Source organism: Chelonia mydas, chromosome 25 (assembly GCF_015237465.2).
Source record: "Chelonia mydas isolate rCheMyd1 chromosome 25, rCheMyd1.pri.v2, whole genome shotgun sequence".
Taxonomy (NCBI): domain Eukaryota; kingdom Metazoa; phylum Chordata; order Testudines; family Cheloniidae; genus Chelonia; species Chelonia mydas.
Genome location: NC_057858.1, coordinates 4,618,282 through 4,639,530, shown reverse-complemented (window position 1 = coordinate 4,639,530; position 21,249 = coordinate 4,618,282). Strand labels below are relative to the sequence as shown.

The following is a 21,249-nucleotide window of genomic DNA, read 5'->3' as shown; positions in this document are numbered from 1 at the left end:
CCCATTTTTCAGATGTGGACAGTGAGGCACAGAGGGGAAAGTGGCTTGCCCAAGGTCACCCAGCACATCAGTGGCAGAGCCAGGACTAGAAACCAGGTCTCCTGAGTCCCAATCCAGTGTCCTATCCACTGATGATGATTTATTTATATTGTGGTAGCCCCTACGAGCCCCAGTCACAGATCAGGACCCCATTGTGCTAGGCGCTGTACAAACAGAGCAAAAAGATAGTCCCTGTATAGATAGTCTAAGTATGCTGTATACTTCATGGTCAAACTGTGTATGATATGGCCCTTAAAGCAGCTGTGGTCAAATGGAATGTGCCCAGGGCTAGGAGTCAGGGTATTCAGGCTCTATTTTGCCACTGATTTGCTGTATGACTTCGGCTAAGTTAATTCGTGCTAACGTTTTCCAGCTGAGAAACATCTAAATCCATCGGGGGCGGCGGGGGGGTTGCTAATAAAAGTGGCCTAAATTACAGTGGCACTGAACACACGTGGCTTTCATTGGCTGCAGTGGGAGCTATGGGTCATCCACACTCCTGAAGATGGCCACTTAATCTGGACGCCTTATTACGGCTTTAGGCACTTGGCTTTAAGTGCCCAGCGTTAGGCACCCGTTTGTGAAAATCCTGGTCTGAGCCCCTCCTTTCTTTTGTTACCCTGCCTGTAAAATGACACCTTGCTCACCTTTGCTCCGCACTTTGAACTCCAGACACTCTTGTATATAGATAATGTTGTGATGGGAATATCAGATAGACGGACAGATAAATAAAGAGGTGATGGAGAGAGAGAAGGAGGGTGGGTGTATGGGGATAGACAGATATGTAAAGTGTTGTATATACTACATACTGTAAGTGGAGTGTACCATATAGACATCACCTCAGGTAACTATAGCTGTCATGGGTATTCTGTACACACAATATAGTATCGGTGGAATGTCACACTCAGTTTTTGGTGTAATTACAAATGTTTTGGGATAGATTTTGAGGGGGAGAGATATGACAATGATGCTCTCTCCTTTTTCACTCCCTCCTTTGGCCCCTCCAAGCTCTGTTCTGTTTCTGACATACAAGAACGTGGAAAATCCCTTTGCCTCATCCCCTTGAGACTCTTCCCCTGCCCCTCCATTGTGTAAAACCTAATAGCACCTGCACTGACTCTTAAATGTTTTAAGCGGTTTTAAGAGACATCTCAAAAGCTCTTGCCAAGCCAAATAATCAGGAACACACCACCTTGGAAGAAGAAAGGGAATCATTCTGTTGTGATGCCTGTTTTGCAAAGGAGAGAGTTATCTCATTGAAAGGAGACCATGGCAGAGAGAATTTGCACAATTAACTCACACCCTGTGTCTTAGGCATTTATTTGATGGGCTTTGAAATAGGAATTCAGATTCTGAGAACCACTTTTAGGATCAAATATTGAAGACTGAAAGCAAGACACCGACGTACATGGGACCCAGAAGAATGGTTGACTTAGGATCCTTGTAGCTGGAGTGATATGTTTTACCTAATGGATCTAAGAAAGAAAGAAAGAAAGAAAGAAAGAAAGAAAGAAAGAAAGCCTTGTCTACACACAAAGTTGCAAACTAAAATCAGTCTTGTGTGGCCACTACTAAATCAATTTAAATCAGGCTTATATTGGTTTGCTTAAGTCGATTCCTTCCCAAACTATGTTAAATGGACATAAACCAGGTTTAAATCAATTCAAGAGCATTCGCATGAGTTTTGCACCAGTTTAACCAAATCAGTTTAAAAGCATGCCTTTAGCTAAACCAGTGAAACTTGTGTGGAAAGAAAGAAAGAAAGAAAGAAAGAAAGAAAGAAAGAAAGAAAGAAAGAAAGAAAGAAAGAAAGAAAGAAAAGTGCTGTTCCTTGAAAAAGAATCAAGCAATAACTGCCTACTAAAGTACATATGTTCAGGAAACCAAACACCCTGCAGACCAGGCAGCAATGGTACGAAGTGATAAGGAATGGGTCAATATAGTTTTCTAAAAGATTTTTTTAAAGAAAGGTTAAATGTGAGTTACTATTGATTTTTCTTCTCCTCCCCCCCACACGCCCCCATCTCCCCTGCAAGCCTGGAGCCACCCTGGAGGACAGATTGCAGCCCAAACTGACCAACTGACCACTGAGGGACATGGAGAACTGTCCGCTGCTACTGACCAATGACTGCCCAAAGGAGGCCCCGTTGCCTAGCAACCCGGCTGGCAAGAGAGAGCAGAAAGAGATGGATTTTCAGACTGCAGCAGCCAAGCCGATCAATTCTGCAACATGGGCTACAGTGGCCAAGCGGAATTGCTCTTGCTCCCAGCAGCTATTGATCTAGCCCTGCTATAGGCATTGAATGAGCTCTAATAAGCCCTGAGTAAACAGGAACAAGGGCTTAAGTGATAGCCCAGCAGTCAAACATCAACTCCCTTTGTCTTCTTCTTCCTCTTTTTTTTTTTAATTGCTGAAGGGTTTGCAAGAAAAGGACAATAAAGTTTATTGATAGAAAAATAAAGAGTCAAAATATCACTTCATACATGGTTAGAGCCGGCCTATTAAGACTGAAAAAAGCAGGAGACCCTGCAGAATGCCAAGCCCGCGTGATGGGCCTGGACAGCACACTGCTCAGATGCGTCAGGCTTGGGGAAGGTTTGGGAGGCTTGGCGGGAGCTTCCCCACTTTATTTTCATCCCAGCATCCTGCTGAGGGGGGTCTCCAAATGCAGTGGGTTGGCAAGAGCCCTTCGTGACCAAATGACCTTCTGATCACTGCCTTTGGAGCAGGGACGTGTGTGGGGAGGAAGCTTCTTTGTGCAGTGTCCAGATTGGCTGGGATTGTCAAAGGAACCCAAGGGAGTTAGGCACCCAATTCCAACTGCAATGCGATTGGATCTGAGAACTGGACTCCCGTAGACATCTTTGAAAATCCAGCCACTGTGGACGCAACGCAAATAAGCTTCTTCCATGCACATCTTTCTGCTTCAAAGGCTTCCACCCTGGCCAGCGATGGGATGGTCTAAACAGGAGACCTGGGCCTGTAAATCTGTCATGAACCCAATGGAAGACCACTGGCACAACCACAAGCCCGGAATAGTCCCCGCCAGCCTCCAGTGCCCTGGATCTGGTGCCTTTAACCAGCAGTGAATTCATATACAGGCTGGTCACAGAAGAGTTCGCCACGATCTCAGAATTAGTTTGCTCAAATCCTCTGGTCTCAACCTGTTAAGACCCAAAACAATGGACGTGTGTGATGAAGTGGGGGAGAGCAGGTAGACCCCACCTGGATGCAGGGGAGACTTGGATGTGCTGTGCTGAGAAAGGCCAGGCCTGAGGGCCCTGAGAGTTTCCTATGCTGTGGTCAAACGCTCAATAAACCCTCCTGTTTTACGCCAGCTGAGTGTCACTCCAGTCTAGAGAACAGGGATGCATTATTCCCTCTGGGAGTGGAGGTGCTGGGTGTCCAGAGCAAGTGGACTCCCTGAGGGGGCCCATGGCGAGAAACAGGTGTGCTAAGGCTCAGAGAGGTGTGGCTCCAGGAGGTGGAGGGACTTAACCCCCGAGAGTGGACCCCCAAGAAGGGCTGTCTCACTGAAGGAGGTTCCCCCCGTGGACCGCACGGGGCCAAGAGTGGGCACGACCTGTGAGTCGTGCCTAACACATAAATCCCTCGGAGCATATCTGATGTCAACAAACCACAGCAACAAAGAGCTGGGGAAGAGTGGGTATGGAAGAAAACACAGATTTGCCATGAGAGTCAACACGAAGGGCACTTGAGAAGGATGTTATGTATCATTGCCCAGGCAATAATGGCTCAGCTCTGGAGAGGTTCTGAGAGCAGCTTCAACTCCTGTTGATTTTAAAGGGAGATGGAGTTCTAAGGCGCTCAGCAATTCTCCAGGTGGTCATCTTCAGCCAGACTTTTGAGCACCTGGCACCAGTAACCGGGGCCAGAATCTCAAAAAGAGCTCGGCTCCCGTTGAGGCTACTACCCCAGGGCTAGATTTTGTACAATAGCCCAACAGTCAGCGTGTGGCGCTGCCTTGAAAACTGGGCCCATTGCGCCACCAGATTTTAAACAGAACTCCCTACTACAATAAACCCCGCAAAAACTACGGTCCACTGTGGCCCAGGATTTGAAAATGGGGATGATGTAACTCCTAGAGCTGGTTGAACATTCTTAGACGGAGCAGTTTTCCATCATCAAAATAAAAATGTTTCATGGGAACACGTAGTTTTCGATGAAATTTTCAAAGGGATAAAGTTAGTACAAATGGTTCTGACTTTCTTGTTTTATTCCGAACATGTCAAAAGACTTTGTTTTTATCAAGTAGAAATGCTTTGTTTTGACTTTATCATTTAGTTGCATGTCAACTTTTATAGCAGATTATACTATTCATTTAATAGATCATACCATAGGTGTATATTATATTTAATAGTGTGCCTTATACGGAATATTGTAGATCACGTTCTGACATTATCAAAATGAAACGTTTCACTTGATCGAAACAAAACATTTTGAGGCTTCTGAATTGAAATTGTTCAGAACCTCTGTCCTGTGAGAAGTTTTGACTTTTCATTCTGATTTGGAATGAAAACAAATGTCCAAATGTCAGAATTTTTCCTGGGATGGAAATTCTGTTTTCCAACCAGTTCTGGAAACCCCTGGCTCCTTGCACAGGGACCTTTTCTGACAGCCTCACTCATGTTGAGGTAGCAGCTTATTCCACAAGAGTCCCACTGGAGCCGGGGGAGGCTCTACTGGATGTGAGTGGGGGTAGCAGAATCAGGCCCTCAGTTTGTACATCTAAAGGAGCTGGCCAGAGTAAGAGGAGAGGCTACTTGAGAGGAAGAAGGGGAAACCGAGGCTACACCCCTACAAAGGGAACCACAGGGATGTGGGTCCTTAGACCTGGGTGGAACCCCCTTTAATCCTATGGGGTGGCACATGGGGGTAAGTGTCCCTGCTTGCATGGCCCTTTGCAGGAGCAGGGACCTTAGATTGTGGCCCATTCACTGCAAGGAGAGCTTTGCCTGAGCAAGGCATTCCGGATTGAACATAAGAGCAATGACTTCCATCTATAAAGTGCACGCACATGCTCTTTCTAGCCCCCTTTCCCTGCCCGGCACCCTAACCCATCCAGTGAGCTCCCACTGGTCTCTGCCACAGCTGGGATGTTCCTGTCTGCGACTGCCACTGACTCCCGTGGCTTCCCTGAACACAACTGATAACAGTCACTACACATAGAAAAGGACCCCAAGGAGAAAAACAGCAGCCTCAGTTACAAGCTGCCACTCAGTTCTCAGGCTCCACCCCAGTTGAAACACTGGTGCAGACTAGAACATTATTTGCAACCGTGTGCCAACTGTGGACCGTTCCCAGGGTCTTCTAGCCAGCTGTCACTCACATGAGCTTTGGCTTCGTCCAAGGCAGGGAGTGCTGTCCGCTGCAGTGATTGCTCCAGCCAGGCAGGGCTCAGTCCTCAGAGGTGCTGGGGGAACAGCAGCCAAAAGCAGAGCTGTAGCTGGGGGACTAGGCAACCTGTGTCTTATTCCCAGCGTTGCCACTGACCTGCTGGGTGACCCGGGGCAGGTCACTTCCTTGTTTTGCTTCTCCTCCAACACGTTGTCTCTCTGGCTTGTGAGTCCTTTAGGGCAGGGACTGCCTCTTACTATGTGTCCGTGTAGCACCCCGCACAAGGGAGCCCTGACCTCAGCTCGGAATGCGGGATGCTCCGATGGTACACATAATACTAAAAACTGTGGCCAAACTAGGTTTAAGTCCGTGGCACAGCTTCTGCTTCCAGCAGCTTCTCTGGCCGGGCAATCTCATTTGGATTTATTCCTGTTCACTGCAGGGGATCAGCTCTTCTGCCTGGGTCCTCAGAGGTTTAATTAAACAGGACCCTGCCAAGACCCAAAGGAGCAGCCAAGTCAGGCTCCATTACTTGACTTGCCTGCAGAGCCAAAGCTACCGACAGTTCTTGGGCCAATTCTTCTGCCAGTACAAATGGGTCCAGCTCCATTGAAGCCCCTGGAGCAACGTCTATTTACTCCAGCTGAGCATCTGGCTCGCTTAAGCTAGTTTGCAAATATTCCAAATTCCATAAATCTTTTTTTCACCCCGGGCTGTCTCATTATCTTAAGAACAAGGGTACGTTTGTTTGCAATGAGAAAGCCTTGGGGGGTGGGGGCGGAGGGGGCCAAGGGTAATTTCTGCCCACTGAGGGCTTGACTCTGTTCTCAGTTGCACGGGTGCGAAAGGGGAGTCAATGGGCCTGAGTCTTTCCTCACCCAAGGGCTTTATTCTGCAAAGTGCTGAGCACCTCCTGGGAGCACTGTGCACCTTAAACTCCACAAAAACTCCGTGGAAGCTGGTGGCACTCAGCACCTTGCAGGAGTGAGCCCTTGGACAGGTGTAAATCAGGAGTAACTCCATTGAAAGGAAGGCTGAATTTGGCATAGTAGCAGCTCCTGGGGGCTCAGCAGACCTGGGTCCACTTGCCAGTTCTGCCTCTTTGTGTGACCTCAAGTAAGTCATTCCATTTCTCGGTGCCTCAGTTTCCCATCTGTAAAGTGGGGATAATAATACTTGCTCACTCCACTGCCTTGTCTATTTAAACTGGAAGCTCTTTGGGGCATAGTCTCTCACTATGTCTAGGTACAACCCCTAGCTCAGGGGGGCTCCTGGATGCTGCTGGAATCTTATTACTGCAATCTATGGTATCGGATTCCAGGATAGTCATTCTGTCTGTGTGTCCCGCTGAAACCTAAAACTTGTTTTGAGTCGGTGTGAAGCGATGGAAAGCTACAAGCAGGGCGGAGAGCTCTTTTTGTTTAGTATGTCACCAGGTTCCGTCACCCCTGGGATTCACGGTCTGTTACTGTCCAATTCTTAAATCCTCAGCTATTTTAGGCTATTTTACACATAACGCCTTACACTTAAACTACGGCACGGGCTTGCACCTGGTTTAATATAATTAAAGTCAATGGTATTAAATGAGCAGAAGCAAGAAAAGATTCAGGCCTAGTGGACTAGATTCTGAACTCATTATGCCATGGGAAATCCCAAGTAACCCAAATTAAATACGTGGGACCACTCCCGAGTCACACAGGATCCTAGGAATTACAGCCTTGTTGCTAGCACTCATCCCATCTAGCCTTTGTCATAACAGTGCTGATAATTAATTGGTCTGGTATTAAGGTGGCTGTCTCCTGAATTCACCCGAGCTCTCCACTGCAATTTAACACCAGTTAAATCAAATGAGTCCTTACCATTAAAGATAGATAGCTAGATAGATAGAGACATAGAGACAGATATAACACACACAGATATAGCCTGCTTGCTCAAAAAAGTGGCAAGGGGGAAAATAGGCAGATATTGGTCCATCCCTAATGATATTTGCTAGTCTCCCAAGAAGAGAACAAACATAATCTTTTTTTCTGAGGGTTTCTGCATTTCAAAGTAATATCAGAAGGGCTTGAAGCTTAATCTTCATTACCCAGGAGGCTGTGGGAATCAGGCAAAAGGGAAAAAAATCTAATCAATACGGCAGTATGAATTTACTCCCAGTGGGGTCCAGGGCACCAATAATTTTTGTCTTCTCTCTGTTAAAGAGATAGTGTCATTTTAATTCAACGGTGTGTCAATTGCTTTAATCGGAGGTGGGCATTGGGGAAGTCATCAAGCCGTGTGGCTGGGCAGCACACCCCAAAGGGGGGACTGGTTCCAGAGGGACGGAGTCAGGGTTTTTGTTGGATTTTTGATTTTTCCTGTGGGTCTGCAGAACATCCCCTCCCCCTTTTCCTCAGCTCCCTTCTTTTCTTTCCAACTGGTGAACACAGCCAGGAAGTGTGTGATGCCTTTTGGTAAAGGGTTATACTGGAACAGTGGGTGTAATTACATCCGGGATAAAAATGACACGAGGTTGAACAATATTGCCAAGGGGCTGGAAGGAAAGCTAGGCAGCAGGAGAGGCAACAGACTTGTTTTATTTTTAACCAGTTCCTTGCATCTACTAACTGCGTTAAGGTGACATTTATGACTGAAGGTGCTGAGATCCTGCATAACAGCATTGTAGAGGGGTGGTCACCCCGCTCCTGCCTTGAAGGGGTTAAAAGCAGCCCAGGAGAGGGCTGCTGCTGGGGAAAAGCTGATTGGCCAAGCAGCCACAGCTGTAGCCAGTGCAATCAGGGCCCAGCTGGCCCTTATAAGAGGGCAGTGGGCCAGAAGGAGGAGGACAGTCTCTCTCTCTCTCGATGTTGAGAGGGAAGGGCCTGGTTGCTGGGGAGTGTACCTGTGTTCCTAAGGTGGAGCAGGGCTGGGGGAAGGCTGGAGGAGCTCCAGGCTGGAAACCACCCAGGCTGCAGGCCTAGTGTAAGGTGAGAAAGGGTACTGGGCTTGCAGGGGGCAGCCCACGGGTGGGCAGAGGCAGCAAGTCCAAACCCCTCCTTGCCTATGATGAGTGGCTTAGATACTGCAGTCTGCCCCCAGTGAATGGGGGCTAGATAGTGACTGGGCAGTAGCCTATACTGAGATGAGGGTGGGGGTTCCCCTGGGAGGGGAGACCTAGAGCGTGGAGGTTACTACCATGGGGCAGCACCCCAAGAGAAAGGGGCACCGGGATCTGGGAGGGATAGGGGGGCCAGCAGAAGTGGGACACTGGCCTGCAGAGGGTGCTCCGGAGCTGGAAACAGAGCTAATTCCCATGAACCAGCAGGAGGTGTTGCAGGGGTGAGTCCTGCCCGTCACAAGCATCTGGGAATATGAGCTTGAATTCTGAACAGCTGTCTGGTAGATTTTTGGTCATGGAGATGAGGGAATGGCTCCTGTTTGTACAAATGTACTACCTACGTGTGGGCCAGAGTATTCACCATTCCCCTTCTGCTGATCCTCCTACAGTGATCATAAGGAACCAAACCCAGGACCTCCAAAGCTAACCCATGAGTCTGTGTAGCTTGAGTAAAGCCCTCAACTGGGTCTTTAGCAGACTTGTATCCGCTATGGATCAAGCACAGGCGGGGATGCGTATCACACACACCAAACAGTCGGTTGCAATATCTCCCCTGCTGAACAGTGTCCGACAACCAACCAGGAAACAGACACAACACCGTGTGATTTATGGGTGCCGATCTCAATCTGTGAAAATTCTGGCCTTAGCCCCTCCATTCAGTTGTTGCTCTGCCTGTAACACAGGGATAAACACCTGTCCACCTACAGCACTTTGAGCTCTATTTACTGCAGTATGTAGGTAAAGTTGTAATGGGCATGTCAGATAGATGGACAGATAAATAAATATGTGTACGGAGAGAGAGAAAGGGGGCATGTATACGGGGATAGATAGAGATGTACAGTATCATTATATATACTACATACTGTAAGTGGAGTATGAACCATGAATAGTAAGTAGTTGACATGAACAGCCGGCCAACAACTCGACTCCTCCCACTTAAACCAGTTTTAAGGTGTGATGGGGTGAAAGTCTTGTACAGCTAAGAATGATTGGGTAGATAAACTGTCAATCAGTGAGAGAGACGGGGCGGGACTTCCCTTCTCTGCAAAGGGTTCTGGGTAGGGAAGCCCTTTATAAAACTCCTGTCCCTCCCACCCAGAGAGGTGGGTTGCAGGACTGATGAGGCAGGGTCACTTGGATCTGTAAGACATGTGGAGAACTTTGGATGGGTAAATGGCCTGATGTTATGGATTTGGACCATTTTTTGTGTGTGGGGGGAGTTTAAAATAATTTTTGGTACCATCTTTTGATAAACCTCTTTGCGCTGAATCCTGCTGACTTGTCTGGCTAGCCTCAACCCCACATTTTGTCTTGGTTGCCTGAGGAAATTTACCAGCCTAATTAAACCACTATAATTATACTTCTGTGGTTAAACCAACTCCTCCAGTGGACACCTCTTCTGGAATAAGATGTACACATAGGGAGTTATACTGGTTTAACTAGAGATATATAATTATAGTGGTTTAATTAGGCTGGTAAACTTCCCCTAAGTAAATGCAAATCAATTAACTTCAGGGAAGTAACTCCTGATTTACACAGCTGCAACTGAGGGGAGAGTCACGGTCGGAAGTTGAAATTTGCGCACACTGAACAAGTGTGGAGAAAACAAATGAGTAAAAATAAGTCTCTTTCAGGGCATGTTGGAAGGGATCCACAAAAGTTCTTAGCTGTCTGAACCCCTTACTTAGGTGCCTAAGTCCCAGTTTTGGCTCCCCAGTGATCCACAAAACTCCTGCCAAACCCTGTAGGCGCCTAAATTCACTCCGTGCCTAAATTTTCCAGGGGAAAAGTTTCCTTTGTGCCTTTGTTTCTGCCTCTGGGCATGTGCACTGCTGCCTTCTTCTAGGCATCTGGATGCCTATCACCCACCTAGCCCCTTGAAATATGTATTGACCCCTGATGCTAAACAATGGGTTCCACCTTGTATTTAGCTGTGGCACTCTGAGTACATTTCCCATTCACCGGACGATGAGCTCTGTGGCGCTCGAAAGCTTGTCTCTTTAACCAACAAAAGAAGTTAGTCCAATAAAGGATATGACCTCATCCACCTTGTCATTTTAGCAGCAGGATTGAACCAGGGACCTCCAGGCTGCACGCAATAGTGTTATAGCATGAGCTCAAACACAATAAGTGGGGCTGTAAGGACTTCTATCCCCTATAGCTATGCCCAGAGGAGGGTCTGAAATACACACTCCCTAGTGGGTTTTGCTATCATAGAGCAAAAGAGGCTCTCCAGTCTCTTGAGCCATCTGATCTCTCGTAAATAATACATTTTATTGAAAATAAAACCAAGGGATGTGAGGCAGGACAGACCATCCTGAGATGAAGAATAATAAACTTGTTAGAGGTTCTCAGAGCACTTTAAAGGTAGCAGTGAAGTTTGCCTTGGTCAATGCTCATGGACTGAGTGCAGCGCTAGCAGTGAGGAGACCTGGCCTCTTTTCCTGGCTCTGCCACTGATTTGCTGAGTGTCCTGGGACATGTCACTTACCTACTTGGTGCCTCAGTTTACCCATCCATAAAATGGAGGTTATGCTGCTGAACCACCATGGAAAGCGCTTTGAGCTCTCCAGCTGAAAAAGCCCTATTGAAGCGCCAAGTATTGTCACTGTTAGTGACAGGCCCAGGAGCCAGTGTTAAAATGTTTCTCAGACTCCAAGAGACAAACACACCCAGCTTGCACAAACCAGGTTGCTGGAGAATATTCCCCAACCAAGCACTTCACCACAAAATTAAGTCGACCTAAGTTACGTCAGCGTAAAGCCACCACAGTAATTAGATCACTTTTGCACGTCCACGCTACGCTACGCTCCTTGTGGCAGCAGAAGATGTTCTCACCAGGAGCGCTTGCACTGATTGAACTGTCAGTGTGGGGGGTGGAGCATTGGGGGACAGCTTCTGAAAGGCAGCAACCGTCGACATAAGCAACACAATGTCCACTCTGACACTGCATCAACCTAACTCCATTGACACTGATTCTTCGCCTCTCGCAGAGGGGAAGCTATTAAGTCGGTGTAGTGGGCGAGTTACGTCAGTGGGAGCTACGTTTTAGTGCAGATACTTACAGAGATGCAGCTTACATTGACTTAATTCAGCAGTGTGTAGACCAGGCCTGAGTGTTGGTGATGGACTCAGGGATAAGATCTGAATCTTGGGGAAAGGTGATCAGGCATAGGGAAGGACGGGGAAGTGGAAAGGAGAGATCCTAAGGCTGAAAAAACTTGCCTTGCCCAACCCAAGAGAAAAGCAATAGTCCACATCTGATTAAATAGTTATATTTCCCAGCCTGTACTTAAGGCTTCTCTTTTCAAACCAGCATGTCCCAGATACCACGGTGATGGACAGGTGGATATATACCAGGAAAAGCATAGCCTATTGCCCCAGATATAAAAATTACTTTTTAAATTTTGGACAGGCAAATTTTGGTTAAAACCCAAACTCTCATCTGCGTCCCCTCCCCACAGATAGAGCTGCGTCAGACTCTCTGTGGGAGAGGAAAGTAGTGCTAAGCCACCTATGTGGCTCTGGGTTTCTGGGGCTAATCTGCATCAGCCAGGTCTCTCGGTGCACCCCCAGGGCTGCTCTAACATACACCATCTGACCGAGGCCTCCAAGGGACTGGGCCTGCAGCCAGCAATTGCTGAGTCACCCTATTGGCTGCATGGCGGAAGCCCAGGACTGGAATAACTGGGGGGACAGGAAGTCAAGATTGAGGGGTATTTGTTGAGATGTGTTTTCATAGATATTAAGGTCAGAAGGGACCATTATGATCATCTAGTCTGACCTCCTGCACAACGCAGGCCACAGAATCTCACCCACCCGCTCCTGCAATAAACCTCTCCCCTATGTCTGAGCTATTGAAGTCCTCAAATCACGGTTTAAAGACTTCAAGGTGGAGAGAATCCTCCAGCAAGTGACCCGTGCCCCACGCTGCAGAGGAAGGAGAAAACCCCCAGGGCCTTTTCCAATGTGTTTGAGACGCTTGGGACTGCAAGAGCAGTGGGGACGGTGGGCAGGATTGAACTGCGTGGGCAGATCTGCGTGTGGAGTCCCCAGGAGCTGAACAGCAGTGGAGCTGGAGGGTTAGAGCGGGTCGCATTGGCAGAGTGGCATGTGGGAAGAACCTAGGATGGACCAGCAGGGAGAAAGGGGTGCCGGGTAGGACTGAGATGCCGCCGTGGAGCTGTGTGCAGAGAGCTCCAAGCATGTGTACGTCTTCTCGCCAGAGCTATCAGCCCCTCACTACAATGCAGTGAATGCACCCAATCGTTGGAACTTTAAAACAAAATGTAAAACAAGGAATAATGGTAACAAAAAAGGCTTAATTAATTGGAGTGAATTGCATCACAATAGTGATTTCTCAGTAACATGGCTAAGTGCCCCATTATTCTGATTTCACTCAGTATTCATGGATAGTAAATAAATCACAGGATTAATAGCTGGCTGCAGAGGTGGAGGGTGGAGGTAGCAGGGTAGCTGGCACCTCTACAGGTCTTTTGTCAATAACCTCAGCGCTTCCGACTGGGATGGCAAACAAAAAATTACAATAAAAACATTCTTTTTTTTTTTTAGCCTTTGGAAAATTTCCCCTGGAGATTCCCTGGGAAGCCTTTCCTGCTCGCACCACCTCATCAATGCTCCACTCTGTTTATCAATATGCTATTAATACTGGCTTATTTGAAATCATTTGTTTTCTGACCACTCCAATTCCTTGGCTGCCCCCAGGAAATGATTCCAAATGGAGACTGCGGCTGAGCAGAATGCAGATGGCTCGATTGGCGGGGGGCGGGGGAGCCGTGCAGAGTAGGGGACGTGGGGGAGGCTGCCTGGTGAGTTTAGATCAGATGGAAAATTCAGATCCAGACTGTAACTTTGTCAGCATTGGAGGTTCTGCAGATCAGGGGCCTGAACCTGTGAAGACTTATGTCTCCAATTAATTCGACAGCTGTGCATCAGAGAGGACAGTGGCCAATGCACTAGACTGGGCCCAAGGTATATAGTCTCTATTCTGAGCTCTGTCACTGGTGCCCTTTGCAAGTCCCTTAATCTCTCAGTCCCTCACTTTCACATCTGCAAAATAGGGTCAAGCAGGCTTCATTTTCCCCACCCTTCATCCATCTCTATTGTAATCAGTCTATGTACAACCAAGGAGAGGCAGTGCTAGATAGTGGTTAGGACACTGGGCTCATATGCCGAGGTTGTGCGTTCTGTTCCCAGCTCTGTCACTGTTCTGGTGTGTGTGACCTTGAGCAAGATGCTTCCACTCTCTATGCTGCTTTTGCATCTTATTTATTTCGATGGCAAGCAGGGGCAGGGGGAATCTCTGCCTGTCAGAGCAGGTTGGGAAATTTCACTCAGTGTCAGACAGTGCCAATGTGTCGAAACAAGAACCATTTGCCACAAAAGGTGGGTTTGACAGATTTTTCATATCCATTAAGAAATTTTTTTAGAAACTATCGACTTTTCAATTTGATATTTTAGAAACAAAAGATTCCAGTTTTCTGGTTCAAATCTACTTTTTGCTTAGAAATCTAACCTAATTATAGTAAAAATAAATAAACACATAAATAAAATGGTCGAAATCTAAATGAAATGTTTTGAAATGCTCGGAACGAAACGTCTCGAATGACTCAAACAGAAAACTTTGTCAGAACATTCCAGATTCAATTCGGGGTGATTTTCTGATATCCCAACATTGTTTGCCGGATGGGGAAAGCGCTTCCCACCCAGCTTTCCTCACTATGTGCAGTGCCCAGCACAATGGGGTCAGGGTCGCTAGAAGCTATCGTAAACTATATAATCATTCAGATATTTTGTACATACATATGTGTCCCCGTTGAAGCCCTAGTCCACAGACAGAGCTAACCCTGGTGCTGTGCTTAGCAGGCCCACTCACTGGTGTGACCTTGCGGGTCTTTGAAGTGGGTGTGTTTGTATGGTGCAGATGAGCTCTTTGGCCTATTGTATTTGATAACCAGACTAACCTGTTTGCTGCTGCGCATACCGAGTGCATCGAGCACTTGGGCACGTAAGTCACAGAATCTAAAGATGCAAAATGCCTATTAGGTCATCCAGTCCATCCCCCCAGCCAGTGCGGGGATTGGTACGTCCTAACTTTCCATGCATTGATTGAAATAGAAAGTCAATTAATATCAGCAGCATAGGAATATGGAGTGTGTAAGTGTGTAGGCTCAGCAACAAAGCAGTGTTGTCTAGGCTTAGACTGTCTGACTCCGATCACCCCAGGTTTTCTCTCATCAGCATAACAGCAGGCATTACACTTTGTTTCCTTAAATTCCCCCTGCTGTTTCAAAGGGAAGCTTTCTGTTGTATACTGTTGCTCCGTACCATTGAACAGTTGCTGGGTCCCTATGTCAGAGGTGGCTGCATTTCAGTGGCAGGAAGAGCCATTCCTATACGTATAGCATTTGGGATCCTGTGGGAGGGAAGGCACCATTAGAAACGTGAAGCATATCACAGTTCAGGCACCTGCTGTTCACTGTTACAGGCTAAAAGAGAACAACTGGGCTGGAACTGACTGCGCACCTCAAACTTCTCCGCAATGGTTGGAATCCAAGCACCTTGACTCGGAGAGGGAATGTGCTCTACTGCGTAAGCTGCTGCATTAATAATCGAGAACCCTTGGGTCTCTTTCCAGCTCTGTCACTGACATACTCTGTGACTTTGGGCAGTTTGTTTCATGCCTCTGTTTCCTCTCAGTTTGACTGTGACATTTCTTTGGCAAGGGCAAAATCAAAAGTCAAGGTGAGGCCAACTCAGGGACGCAGCGTTCTGGTGTGGAGCTCAGAACCAGAGCCAGCTCAAATTGATTTGGGAGGCGGTGTGGTCTATAGTGGGTGGAGCACTGGACTGGGGCTCAGGAGCTCTGCGCTGTATTCCCAGCTTCACTGACTGGCTGCATGACCTCGAGCACGTCACGGCCCTGCTCAGTGCCTCAGTTTCTCCATCTGTAAAATGGGGGTAATGGTACTGCCCTTCTTTGTAAACAGCATTGAAATCTACATATGAAAATCTCTGTATAAGAGCTAGGTGTAAAGACACATTAGACTCCCTTTCACTTTCCAGCTTCATTTGCAGCTTGGCCCTCATTAAGGGCTGGTGAGGGTTTAAGCAGGGACAGGGATGGCAAATTGGGAGCAGCGCTAGAGAAGCTGGCTTGGATTGAAATCTATCCCTTCCAAGGCAGTCCTGTTCTCTCGAGGCCTCCAATCCCAAACTGCAGTAGAGCTGGTCATTGTGCTGTGTCTTAAAATTCCTGTGTAGGGACTGCAGCTGCAAGGGGCTGGTGAATCAATTAATCAATCATAATCGAGATTACAGGGTGTAATCATAATTAATTTTCAGACCTGATTGATCATGTCACGGTTTTCTCATGTTCGTGTGAGCTGGGTTGATAAAACTGACTGTTTAATGGAGCTTTTATGGGCTTCTTCCACTCCCAGCACATCCCTGGGGTTTTGCTCCGGCTGGGAGGAAAAGAGCCCAGCATCCCCATGAAAAATCAAAGCAACCAGCTGGTGGAGGGGGAATTAGCTTGCACAAGAACCTCAGCTGGGAGGATTGGCTTCAGTTCTTACTGGCCAGCCCCATGAAGCAGGGTAACGACTGCTGCTACCAGAGGAGTTAATATTCCAAAGTCTTATAGCTGCAGGGATACAAAGTGCAACAGCGGTATGCGTGCGGCTGAGTGACAGATGTTAGATGCGCCTGTATAATTTTACATATATACTGTCCCTTAATGCTGGCTTTTCTCAATGGTGCAATGAGCTGGCTGATAGGCCCGTGCACCACTGCCATCTGCTGGAAGGAATCAGAACGGTGCAGCTGTGAGCCACAGCCCTTCTACTGCTAGCAGGGAATGAAGGTTTTCTTTTAGTGCATGTTACGGGGTTGGGGGGGGATCTCTTCGTCTGTCAACATGATGTTCCCAGTGCAGCACAGTGACAAACAGGAAGATACTGGGGAGGTTACAATGCTCTTCCTCTCTGAACCAGTGGAGACCCAAGGGACTTGTGGGTATTTGGTCTGCCTGACTTCCTAGCAAAACCTGCAGGGGAGCTGTATCTTCCCCATGAAATTCATAGAATCATAGAATAACAGAGTTGGAAGGGACCTCTGGAGGCCATCTAGTCCAACCCCCTGTCCAGAGCAGGACCAATCCCAACGAAATCATCCCAGCCAGGGCTTTGTCAAGCCTGACCTTAAAAACTTCTAAGGAAGGGGATTCCACCACCTCCCTAGGTAACGCATTCCAGTGTTTCACCACCCTCCTAGTGAAAAAGTTTTTCCTGATATCCAACCTAAACCTCGCCCATTGCAACTTGAGACCATTACTCCTTGTCCTGTCTTCTGCTATCATTGAGAATAGTCTAGATCCATCCTCTTTGGATCCACCTTTCAGGTAGTTAAAAGCAGCTATCAAATCCCTCCTCATTCTTCTCTTCCGTAGACTAAACAATCCCAGTTCCCTCAGCCTCTCCTCATAACTCATGTGTTCCAGTCCCCTAATCATTTTTGTTGCCCTTCGCTGGACTCTCTCCAATTTCTTCACATCCTTCTTGTAGTGTGGGGCCCAAAACTGGACACAGTACTCCAGATGAGGCCTCACCAATGTCTAATAGAGGGGAACGATCACGTCCCTCGATCTGCTGGCAATGCCCCTACTTATACATCCCAAAATGCCATTGGCCTTCTTGGCAACAAGGGCACACTGTTGACTCATATCCAGCTTCTCGTCCACTGTCACCCCTAGGTCCTTCTCTGCAGAACTGCTGCCTAGCCATTCAGTCCCTAGTCTGTAGCAGTGCATGGGATTCTTCCATCCTAAGTGCAGGACTCTGCACTTGTCCTTGTTGAACCTCATCAGATTTCTTTTGGCCCAATCCTCCAATTTGTCTAGGTCCCTCTGTATCCTATCCCTCCCCTCCAGCGTATCTACCACTCCTCCCAGTTTAGTGTCATCCGCAAACTTGCTGAGGGTGCAATCCACACCATCCTCCAGATAAATTGCTTTACTCTTTTAGGGGACAGGGTGACTCGGAGGCCTGGCATGCTAGAGACTGTCATATTTAGGTCCCTGGTTTAAATATAGCAGGCCCAGCAATGACCAACCGTCAGTTGGCTGCTTGGAGATCTCTGCGAGGGGAGTACAAGGGTCTGAGTCCCACTCCTACGAGACCGCAGCGTAAATCTGGGTGAAATGTTTTGAGCAAAATGTTTTTTGGGGGAAAAAATGCAGATTCAGCTTGACTGAAATGTTTTGGGAATTCATGCTGAATTTGCAGACTTGTTTCGGTCGAAACAAAATTCCAACAAACTCAAAACGTTTTGATTTTTTTGACTCAAAATGACTTTGTTTCTAAATTTCCCTCCATTTTATTTTGAAAAAAAATGAAAATGTTATGAACTGTGTTTCAGGTCAAATCAAACAATTCCCCCTCCCCTGATTTTTTGGAACCGTCAGTGATGCGAAAAAAAGCAGGTATTCACCCAGCTCTACTCTGGAGCAGTTCCACGAAGCTTGATGGGTTACACTGCTATTAAACAGCTAAATACGATCTACAGCTTCGGTATCTGATTCCAGGCACCACCCCCATCCCCAGGAAAGTCTTGGAGACATCCACCTCCTAGCCACCATGTTCAGCAAACTTGACTTATGCTGCCACTCCAGGACACCATCCCAAGAGCATGGGACCAGGCCAGGCTGCATGGAGAAGCTGTTGGGTTTATCATCATGCTTCAGAGAAGGCCTCCTGTGGCTAGATTTTTAAAGGCACTGAACACTCTCTACTCCAGCTGGAGTTAGTGGGAGCTGAAGGTGTCCAGCACCTCTGATAAGGCTTCATGGTGCATGGAGATTTTGTACCCATCCATTTCTTCACAACGCTCCTGTCTCTTGGGATGGGATTGTGAAGTGTTGGCTCTGCAGAGCAGGAAAGTCATGGCCTAGAACTTCTGGCATGGAACATCAGGACATGTCTGTGTGAGACAGACAACCCCAGGCTGCTCTGCAAGAAGCAAGGGAGAGCATTACAAACCGGACCATACTGGATAGACCTGCCAAATATCTGAGCCTGTTCTTTAGGCTGGACCATTCAGCTCAAGCCAGGAATGCTTTGGTCCAGCAGAAATCACCACAGTTGAGAGATGCTGGCTAGGAGCCCTCTGAATGTCATGAACATAAAGTAACTAGACATGGATCAATCCATCAATGCACAGCTGTGGCTAAATACTGCTGTGCTCACCTCGCTCCAATTAAACTCTCATTTCCGATAGATCCCTTTGTGTCTCTGACTCTCTGCCTGTCTCTGGCTGGCTCAGAGGCCTGGGTCTGGATGCGGGTCTTCCTCGTCTGTAGGCTGCTAATTCAAACCAGCAGTGACCATTGAGGGAGGGAGGCTTCAGGGGCTCCTCTCGGATACTGCCCACAGAATTCGGACTAACTTCCCTCCTTTTCTGGCAGACTCAGCAGGATGGTCCCGGAAGCCTGGTCAACCTTCTCACCCCTAGGTCAGAGCTAAGGAACAGTGGGCAGAAGGAATGCACTGCCATTGCTCTGTCCTCACCTCGGTCAGTCCATCCAGGTTTGCTGCAGAGGTTTTCCCTCGTTCGTCGCTCTCACTCCATCCTGCGGCAGCAGGCAGTCAAATTCTGGGGCAGAGATCAGAGCTGTGAAAAATGCACCGAACTCCAGCTGGGTCAGTTACAGACTCAGGCCAGGTTCCCAAGCTGGGGCTGTTTTACCATCATGCCTGAAAACCAGTGGCTTTGACTTTCTCCTTTTGGGATTCAGGGCTTGAGAACTCACAGCGGAGGAGAACCAAGCACCAAGCTCCACGCAGCTCCATTCGCCACAGTGCAAGAGCTGCCTCTTTGCTGAGGTTTCCTCCTTCCTCTCTCAGTCCAAGACAGGTGCAGATCGGGCTGGGAGACAGCACACAAATTAAACCAGAAAGGTTCAGTTCAAGTTGTGGGCCGGGCCTGAAGGTCTGCTTTAATTTGATCTGAACTGGAAATAGCCCTGAAAGAAAGAAAACCCCTGTGGATGGGTTCGGGTCTGAGTGCATAGCTGAAATTCCAATCTGCCCTGGCTTTTCTCCAAACACCGTGGGCTTGGGAGAAGTTCTGGTCTGGCTTCCAGCACACACACAGGATCTCACCAGACTCATCTTACTCAGAACCCTTTGCTCAACCCCTGAATTAATTCCTGTAGACTCTCAGCACCATCTCCCTGAGCCCTGGTCCAAGGAGATGTTTGTGCAGAGTGGAACTCGATTACTGCAGAAACCCTTCATCTCGCCTGGTCAACAAAAGCTATGTGTGAGCATGTGTACGCATGGAGGGGGGGAAGAGGTTGGCTACAGGAAGGGACATGGCCAAACTTGGTCTCACAAGGACTGGACCAGGTGGGGCAGCTGGAGAGATGTGTGGGGACCAGACCAGCTGGAGGGTGTGGGAGCTGCCAGGACTGAAAGGCCTGGCGGGAACCCACACAACAGAAGCTTGGTATTGATTTCCCATCGATCCAACACAACCACATTCTGCAGCGGCCGCTGTCCTACATTTCAATCCCACACCTTTGCCTCTGACTTTAATGGGTTTCCTCACAGCCCAAAGCTTTATTTAACCAGAAGGGGAAGGATCTCGGTTACAGCGGCCAGAAACAAAGGAAACGTATTTCATAAGGGCCACTCACAGCCGGTTTGTTGTTGCTTGTCTTATTTAAAAATATAAGAGCTACACAGGCATAATATATTACACACACATGTGCATGCGCACACACGGTTTCACACACACACACACACGTATACAGATGTATATATGCATGCATCTGTGTACACACACATTATATATATGTATATAAATAAAATATTTAGCTTTTATATAGCCCCTTTCATCCCTAGATCTCTCTCTCTCTCACACACACCCACCATTATAAATATATGAGGCATTCTTCAGACATAAAGAGGTTGAACCTCTGCTTTAGTGTAAAACTCAGCTCCGCCTTAGCTCTGGAGCTGTAATTGGTGCCCCACTCTGTGGATGTATGTGTGTAAAAATACACGCACACATCCTTACAGATCTTTGCACCTCCCCTCCCACACACAATTACTGAACAACTAATAAGAAAAGGAGGACTTGTGGCACCTTAGAGACTAACCAATTTATTTGAGCATGAGCTTTCGTGAGCTACAGCTCACTTCATCAGACTAACACGGCTGTTACTCTGAAACCTGAACAACTAATATAGAAGATCTGTATCTAGAAAAGGATGGATCTGTCTTACCTAGGTATTTCTAACACAACCATCACTGTAGTGTCTATACCACTAAATAGAGCATGAAGGTTCCCAAGCAGTTGATCCATAACAGACTTTGGTTCATTATGTGTTCCCCCCACTCCATTTTAAAGAATTTTCAGAGCTTGGCTTAATGCCTAGATGAAGCAAGACATGACAATCATCTTCTGGATAAAGAGCTGAGCTCCTCTAGCGAAGTGATACTCAAGGCGGCGGCGCCTCCTGCTGGTTGTCCTGGGAATTAGCTCATGTCCCACTCTGGAGCGCCCTTTGCTGGCCGGTGCCCTTTACCTTGGGGTGCTGCCCCACAGCAGTCCCCCCACACTCTGGGTCTCCCCTCCCAGGGGAACTCCCCACCCTCTAACCCCACCTTGCCTCAGTGGCTACTGAAAGTCGTCATCTAGCCCCCTCTCACTGGGTCAGACTGCAGTCCGT

The 21,249-nt window shown here is 47.7% G+C and overlaps 1 long non-coding RNA gene across 2 annotated transcripts; it reads left to right on the top strand.

The window, feature by feature from the left end:
• The first annotated feature begins 8,219 nt into the window (after positions 1–8,219).
• LOC122463845 lies at positions 8,220–19,590 on the top strand. 2 transcript variants are annotated; one of them, XR_006287496.1, is made up of 3 exons: positions 8,220–8,364; positions 15,004–15,107; positions 17,934–19,590. It is a non-coding gene; the product is annotated as an uncharacterized LOC122463845 (long non-coding RNA). The 2 variants fall into 2 exon arrangements; XR_006287495.1 differs by having other exon boundaries at positions 15,004–15,260.
• Positions 19,591–21,249: the final 1,659 nt, after the last annotated feature.